At 51.8% G+C, this 8,096-nt stretch overlaps 1 long non-coding RNA gene and 1 pseudogene across 1 annotated transcript; one reads left to right on the top strand and one right to left on the bottom strand.

The window, feature by feature from the left end:
• Nucleotides 1–236: 236 nt before the first annotated feature.
• On the bottom strand, nucleotides 237–7,865 carry LOC117096101. Its single transcript, XR_004442347.1, has 3 exons — nucleotides 3,789–7,865; nucleotides 2,579–2,732; nucleotides 237–281 (listed from the first exon to the last, which is right to left on the bottom strand). It is a non-coding gene; the product is annotated as an uncharacterized LOC117096101 (long non-coding RNA).
• On the top strand, nucleotides 3,215–3,794 carry LOC117096095 (annotated as a pseudogene).
• Nucleotides 7,866–8,096: the final 231 nt, after the last annotated feature.

The raw sequence follows: 8,096 nt of genomic DNA, 5'->3' as shown, positions 1-8,096 counted from the left end.
TAACTAAAAAGGAGTGCATAAAAGAATATTGTCCAAGTTGGCACCAGAGTTGGGGAGTTGTAAGAGGTTTAGAAGCCTGGTCGTCAATACCCAAAACAGTTACGGAGGCCAGAGAAACAGGCCGTTGAAAGGAAGGTAATGTGGAGTGGGTAGCCTCCATACTGATTAAGAAGGGGACAGACTTACCCTCCACTTTAAGTTACCCAAAGCATCTGTGAAGGTCCAGGAGGCTTCTGAGGCGACTGGGTAGCGTCAGTCTTCAGCCGCTAAGCTGAGAAAATCTGGGAAGGAGTCAGTCTGAGAGCCTTGGGCCAGAGTTCAAGGGGCTCTGTGAGTGGCTGCCGGGCAAGTTGGACAGTCCAATTTCCAGTGGGGTCCCACACAGATGGGACATGGCTTAGGAGGAATCCCGGGCTGTGGGCATTCCTTGGTCCAGTGGCCAGATTTCCAGCACTTGAAGCAAGATCCTGGGGGAGGAGGTCCTGAAGGACTGCCTGACCACTGTGGCTTAGGCGTTTTGAAGTTCTTGTGTGCAGGAGATGTGGCTGGGGTTTGTCTCACAGTGAAGGCAAGTAATTCCAACTCTTTTCTATTATTGTACACCTTGAAGGCGAGGTTAACTAAGTCCTCTTGTGGGGTTTGAGGGCTGGAATCTAATTTTTGGAGTTTTTTTTCAAATATCGGGAGTGGATTGGATAATAAAAATGCATATTGAGAATGAGACGGCCTTCTGGCCTCTCTGGGTCTAGGTGAAGCATTTAAGGGCTGTTGCCAAACGAGCCATGAACTGGGCTGGGGTTTTATATTTGATGAAAAAGAGCCTAAACCCTAACTGATTTAGGAGAGATCAGATAAAGAAAAAGGAGCATTAACCTTGACTGTGCCTTCAGCTCCAGCCACCCCCTTAAGAGGAAATTGTTGGGCAGGTTGGGGAGGGCTACTTGCGGAATGAAACTGTAAGCCAGACGGGGTGTGAGGAGAGGAGGTGATAAAAAAGATTCTAGGGTTGGGGAGTGGAGGCTGGGAAAGAACTGGGACCTGGTTCGGCCTGGCAAGGAGCAGCCTGAGGAGGAGGGGAGAGGTCAGATGTGTCCACAGAAAAGCAGGATTCAAAGGACTCAGAGCTTGGGGTGCAGACTGAAGGAACAGACAGGAGAGACAGAAGAAGGATTTGGCATGAGTTGCATGGGAGCAGAGATTAGGAAAGGACCAATGTGTAAAAGAATACCTGGACGTCAGGCACCTCAGACCATTTGTCCATTTTATGACAAGAATTACCTAGATCTTGTAGGGGGGAGAAATCGAAAGTGCCATTTTCTGGCTATTTGGAACCACTGTCGAGTTTGTGTTGGGATCAAGCAGTATTGCAGAAGAAGATAAGGCATTTAGCGTTTAGGTTTTAGGTCAGGTGAGAGTTTAAGTTCTTGAGAACACAGGCTAAGGGAGAAGGAGGAGGAATGGTGGGTGGAAGCTTGCCTACAGTGAAGGAGGTAAGCCCAGAGAAAAGAGAGGGTAGAGACACAGTAGGGGGTGGGTGATACTTGCCACCCAGGGGAGGTGATGCTTGCCACCCAGGGGAGGTGGTGCTTGCCACCCAGGGGAGGTGGTGCTTGCCACCCAGGGGAGGTGGTGCTTGCCACCCAGGGGAGGTGATGCTTGCTACCAAGGTGAAGGATCAAGGCAGGCATCCCTGTGGTGTTCAGACACCTCTAAAATGTGGGTGTAATCAGGCAGGCGTCCCTGCAGTGATTAAACACCAAGGGAAGACTGTCTTCCCGAGTCCATGACCGGTGCAGGAGTTTTTGGTTCACGGATTGAAAGAGATCAAATGAAGAGACTAAGAGGCAGAAATGAAGTCCACAGGCAAACAGCCCGGGCGGCGCCCTGAGCCTAGTTAAAGATTGACCCCGGACCTAACCGATTAAGGTTATCTATAGACGCCAGACATTGTAAGGACAAACGTTGTGAAAGTCTCTGTCCTGCTCTAATTACCAGTGTCTGCCACATATCTTAGTCCTGGGCCCAGTACAAACAATCCTCTATTTTGTCCCAACTTCCTGAGCCCCATATGCCTGCCCGACACAAACACATTAAGAAAAACAACACCTGGGGAAGCTCCAATAAGGTTACAACCGTTTGTAAAAGCGCAGGAACCAATAAGAAGGCTGCTAAAAGCATAACTTCACATTAACATGTAAACCAATTGTAATGCTGTAGCCTAGAGAAATGCCTTGTTCCTCTGTAACCTGACAAGTCCTGTTTACCTCAAGCTATAAAAAGCAAGCGCACGCATTGTTTGAGGCCCTCTTGTATGTTATAGAACGGAGGGACCAAGTTCAAACTTGCATTAAAGATCCTTGCCGCTTGGCTTTGACTCTGGACTCTGGTGGTCTTCTTCGGGGAACAAACGGTCTGGGCATAACAGGATAAAACGCCTCTCCTCTGTCTCTACCAGAAAAGGAAAGGAACTAAATTTAAGTGAAGAGAGAGATTGAAGGGTGGCACTGAAATTGGAAGGAGAAAGAGGTTGAGGAATAGTGAGAGACATTGCAGAAGAGAGTAAAAAGAGGCCACTTACCCGATTTAAAATTGGTGAGATGTTCGTTGGGCTGGTTGGTCTGAGGACCTGAGATCGTACGTGGATCTTTCTCACGGAGCAAAGAAGACAGGGGATTGATCTCCCAAGGGAGGTCCCCCAGTCCGAGTCATGGCACCAAATGTCACGTGCGTTCCTGTGAAGAGACCACCAATAGGCTTTGTGTGAGTAATAAAACTTTTTAATCACCTGGGTGCTGGTGGGCTGAACCTGAAAAGAGAGTCAGCGAAAGGAGACGGGTGGGGGGGGGGCAGTTTTATATGATTTGTGTAGGTAATGGAAAATTAATCAAAGGGGTTGTTCTCTGGCAGGCAGGGGCAGGGGTCACAAGGTGCTTGGTGGGGAGATTCTGAGACGCATTGTCCAGGAGAAGGAATTTCACAAGATAATGTCATCAGTTACGGCAGGAACCGGCCATTTTCACTTCTTTTGTGATTCTTCGGTTGCTTCAGGCCATCTGGATGTATATGTGCAGGCTTGGGCTCAGAGACCTGACAGCTGCCATCCAGCAGCCATTACTGAGCTGTGGTCCAGAGCCAAGTGGCAGTAGAGCAAGGGGCATCAGGTACTGCCAAGTCCAGAGCCATTTCCATCCTGCAGAAAAAGACCCACCACCCGCAGCTTCTGCCATCTCTCTCCTCTTTTTACCTCAGCCACAGGCTCCCAGACATGACAGCCATCATCAAAGAGATCGTTAGCAGAAACAAAAGGAGGTATCAAGAGGATGGATTCGACTTAGAATTAACCTATATTTATCCAAACATTATTGCTATGGTATTTCCTGCAGAAAGACTTGAAGGTGCATACAGGAACAACACTGATGATGTAGAAACGTTTTTGGATTCAAAGCATAAAAACCATTACAAGATACACAATGTTTGTGCTGAAAGACATTATGACACCACAAAATTTAACTGCAGAGTTGCACAATATCCTTTTGAAGACCATAACCCACTACAGCTAGAACTTATCAAACCTTTTGTGAAGATCTTGACCAATGGCTAAGTCATGTTGCAGCAACTCACCGTAAAGATGGAAAAGGACAAACTGGTGTAATGATTTGTGCATATTTATTACATAGGGACAAATTTTTCAAAGCACAAGAGGCCCTAGATTTCTAAGGCGAAGTAAGGAGAAGAGACTAAAAGGGAGTAACTATTCCCAGAGGTGCTATGTGTATTATTACAGCTACCTGTAAAAGAATCATCTGGATGAGACCAGTGGCACTGTTGTTTTACAAGTGTTTGAAACTATCCCAATGTTCAGTGGCAGAACTTCCAAGCCTCAGTCTGTGGTCTGCCAGCTAAAGGTGAAGATACATTCCTCCAATTCAGGACTCACACGATGGGAAGACAAGTTCATGTACTTTGAGTTCTCTCAGCCATTACCTGACCTGTGTGTGGTGATATGGAAGTAGAGTTCTTCCACAAACAGAACAAGATGCTAAAAAAGGACAAAATGTTTCACTTTGGGTTATATACATTCTTCATACCAGGAATAGAGGAAACCTCAGAAAAAGCAGAAAATGGATATCTATGTGATCAAGAAGTTGATAGCATTTGCAGTATAGAGCATGCAGATAATGACAAGGAATATTATTTTGTTAAAGTACTTACCTTAACAAAAACTGACCTTGACAAAGCAAATAAAAGACAAAGCCAATCATGGAGGAGCTCCTGACCCAGGCCCTGGCCTAGGACAATAGTCAGAAAGCTCTTCCTTTAATCAATGCAGCTGATATTGGCCAACACCTGTAAGCACTGCCTAGAGAGGATATGAAATGACTAAATCTTGGCCCCAGTTCAGAGACAGTGTCTGGGGACAGACTCCCACTTTCCACAATTTCCCCAGGCCCACCCCCAAGTCCCTCCCTGCACAGGCACGTGAGCAGAGCAGACAGACAGCAGTCCTAGCCTGGTGGTATCCACACCCAGGCTACCTGGCCATCTCAGACTCACCTATACCAGTCACACTGAGAATTCCTCAGAGGACACATCAGCCTTGTTTAACTCAGTATTTCCCCAGGACTCCTTCTCCCCAGCTCTACCCTGGGTATACAGTCAGTCTCCTGGTCAGACCTCATCCATCCAAGCTGGTGAGCACACTCACAAATCCAGCTTTGTTCAAACAGCAAAATGATTCCCACACAAGTAACATCTGGCAGTTCTTGTGTCCAGCAACCCCATGGGACAGGCAGGACTGCGCAGGGCTCCACATTTCCAGGCCAGAAGCGGCAGCCTCACCCAGCCTACCCCAACCCCCAGTGCCTGCCTGAGCAGAAGTACCCCCCAACTCCAGGCTCAGCCCTGCAGACCTTATCAGTGCCTTGGCTGATGACCCCTCTATCCAGACATCTCAAGCTCAGCCATAAAAGGAAAGTGAACATGGCTCTCTCCGGCATATGCCAAGAGCTCATGTTCCAAAAAGGCTCTTGGACAGAACAAAGATGCTCACCCCTCCCCGCTGGTCCTTGCAGGTGCTGCTGAGACACTCCCATCCCTCAGGGATTCATGGGAGGGCACCATGTGACTGGAGCCCAGCACCCTCCATAGAAACCTTAGAAAGGTCTCTGTCACCTCCCAGTTCAACCTGCCCAGGAGGGTCCCGAGACCCGTGCATGGTGCAGCTCCCAGGAAGCTGCCCAGGGAGGACCTGTCCATACCTCTACAGCTGCAGAGCCCATGCCCATCTACCTTCTGGAAGGGGCAGCTTCTGCAGTGGCGATTTTAGGATGGGGCAGAGCTTTGGGGAGGGAGATGCCAGATGGAGGGAAGATCAGCGAATGTTTGGGAACCCGACCTGTAGTTGCCAAGAAAGTTGGAAGACCTACTGAGCCTGTAGAAACTGAGGCCAGGCATGGTAGCTCACACCCATATTCCCAAGGCTTTAGGAGGCCAAGAAGGCAGGATTGCCTGAGGCCAGGAGTTTGAGACCAGCCTGAGGAAAAAAGCAAGACTCTCATCTCTACAAAAAATAATTTTAAAAAAATTATCTGGGCATGGTGGCATGCACCTGTGGTCCCAGGACCCACCTGGGACCTCGGTCCTGGTCCCAGGGTTCAGGAAGGGACCCTGAACCCCTTGGAGGCTGAAGCAAGAGGATCACCTGAGCTCAGGAGTTGGAGGCTGCAGTGAGCTCTGATTGTGCCACTACACTCCAGCCTGGGCAACAGAGCTAGACCTTGTCTTTTCAAAAGGTGGGGAGGAGTAGGGGCTAAACAGAACAGTAGTTGCCAAAGCCTGTGGCTCAGAGAGAGGGGTGGCCGCTCTGACCACTGCCCAGCCTGAGTGGCCCCAGTGTGCCTCTTTCCCTTGGCCTTCAGCCCGCAAGGCAGCATCCTCACCTGCTTCACAGAAGCGGATTACTCCCCAGGTTACTCTGCCCAGAGGAGCCCCGCAGAGGCCTGGGGTGCTGCAAGGAGCTGCTTCCTGTGTGTCAGGCTCCATCATCAGGCAGGTGCGCTCTGAGCCAATGCCCTAGGCTGGGCCACGGCGGGGACCCTGTCCAGGTGGCCGGGAGGGTATAGGAGTCCCTCAGGCCCAAGTCCAGGGCTGGGGAGAAATCCTCAGGTGGGGGGCAGCAGCATCTGGGCTGACTGTTCACCCCCAGCCCTGAGCCCAGCTGCTCTGCTGCCTGGGAATCTCTGCTATTTGGCCCCCAGCACCTCCCGGGCTGAATGTTGCTCAAACATGTCAAACTTACCACTTGACTGACAACCTGTCACTGTTTCATGAGGTTTCTGAGGTGTTCCCGGGACTTGGCAACCTTGGAAGTTGGATGAAGAACTCCAGGAAACTGGCAGGTCAGTCAGCAGCCAGAAGTGAGGCCCTCGCACTGGGGCTGTGAAGGACTGTGGGGATCATAGGAGGCCATGGGGCTCATGAGGGCCTGTGGGGTTCAGGGAAGCCTGGGGGGTACATGGAGGCCTCTGCGGTGCACGGGAACCTGTGGAGCGCATGAAGGTCTGTGGGGTGCATGGAGAACTATGGGGTATGTGGGGGACTGCAGGAGTGCATAAAAGTCTGTGGAGTCCATGGGTAACTATGGGGTTCATAGAGGGCTGTGGGGTCAGAGAGGAAGGGCCCCTGAGCCCCTGGGACCCCAAAGCCTTGTGGGGAAACTGACAGTGTGGGTAAGCCCCACCCCACCATCACATTGGAGCCCCGATGCAGAGCAGGAGACTGCCCAGTTCCCTGGCCCTTCCCATCCTGGTCTCTGTGTCTGCCAGAAGCCTTGCTCCATACCCAACCCAAGGCATCTGGTCCCGCAGGATGGGGGACATGTCTTGCTGGGAGATATCTGTCTTCACCGTGCCCAGGTGCCCCAGGCAGGATTCCCTAGTGGGGGATCCCTCCAACGCCCCATGGTCCCACGTGCACCATCACTCTTCGGCATCAACCAGCCCACCAAGGCTGCAATTGCGGGACCAAGCAGAGGGCCCTCATCCATCAGTCTCCAATCCCCCACAGTCCAGGAGCCAGCCTCCAACCAGTTCCCCCGCTCAGCCGTGTATCCTGGCTCCCAGCCTGGCTCCATCACTGGGGCCCCAGCCTGTGTCCAGCCTTTTGGGGTGAGAGCGGGGGTGAGGTGCTGGGCAATGCCACCACCCGACAGCTTGACATGTCCAAACAGCCTGGCACCGCCTCCTCCGCGGGCAGGACCAGCACTGTCAGGAGCTCCCCAGGCTTCAAATGCCAGCAAGGCCACTCAGACGTGGAAGGGAGAGGCCCAGAAACCCTACTGGGCATCACACAGCCCAGAATGGGCATGGGTAGTGGGGGCTGCCGGGGCCCTAGGACTTGTCTGTGAGCCTGCCCTGGAGAGAGCGAGTTCCTGGCCGAGAGCCCAAGGGGCCACCCCTGGTGTCCCCCAGGATCCCCCATGGCAAGTATCCCACAGCAGCTCAGGGCAGGGTGGAAACCGTGCAGCCCTGGGCAGGATGGGCCATCCAGGGCCCTCTCACTGCCCTGCCCTGCCCCTCCCCACTGCTGTGCAGCTCTGCCACTGCTGGACTCTGTCCCACAGCGACCCACATACCCTGACGATCCAAGCCATGTTGGCCCCAGGAGGTCTTCCCACCCACAATGCTAAGCCCCAGCTGGAAAGTCACCCCCGGCACAGGCACCAGGGACAGGCAGTGCTCAGTCCCGTACGATCAGCTGTTGTTTCTGTTTAAAGCGTGAACAGGCTGGGTGCAGTGATTCACACCTGTAATCCCAACACTTTGGGAGATCAAAGTAGGAGGATCGCTTGAGCCCAGGAATTTGAGACCAGCCTGGGCAACATAGAGAGGCCCTCTCTGTAATAAAAAAAAAAAAAAAAAAAAAAATTCACCAGGCGTGGCGGCACATGCCTGTAGTCCGGCTATTCAAGAGGCTGAGGCAGGAGGATTCCTTGATTGTAGGAGTTTGAGGCAGCAGTGAGCTATGATCACACCACCACATTCTAGCCTGGGCAACAGAGCCAGATCCTGTCAAAAAAAAAAAAAAGTGATGCCCAG

This window comes from Trachypithecus francoisi, unplaced genomic scaffold (assembly GCF_009764315.1).
Source record: "Trachypithecus francoisi isolate TF-2019V2 unplaced genomic scaffold, Tfra_2.0 Lachesis_group14, whole genome shotgun sequence".
Taxonomy (NCBI): Eukaryota; Metazoa; Chordata; class Mammalia; order Primates; family Cercopithecidae; genus Trachypithecus; species Trachypithecus francoisi.
The sequence above is the reverse complement of the archived record's forward strand: the minus strand, read 5'-3'. Positions and strand labels throughout refer to the sequence as shown.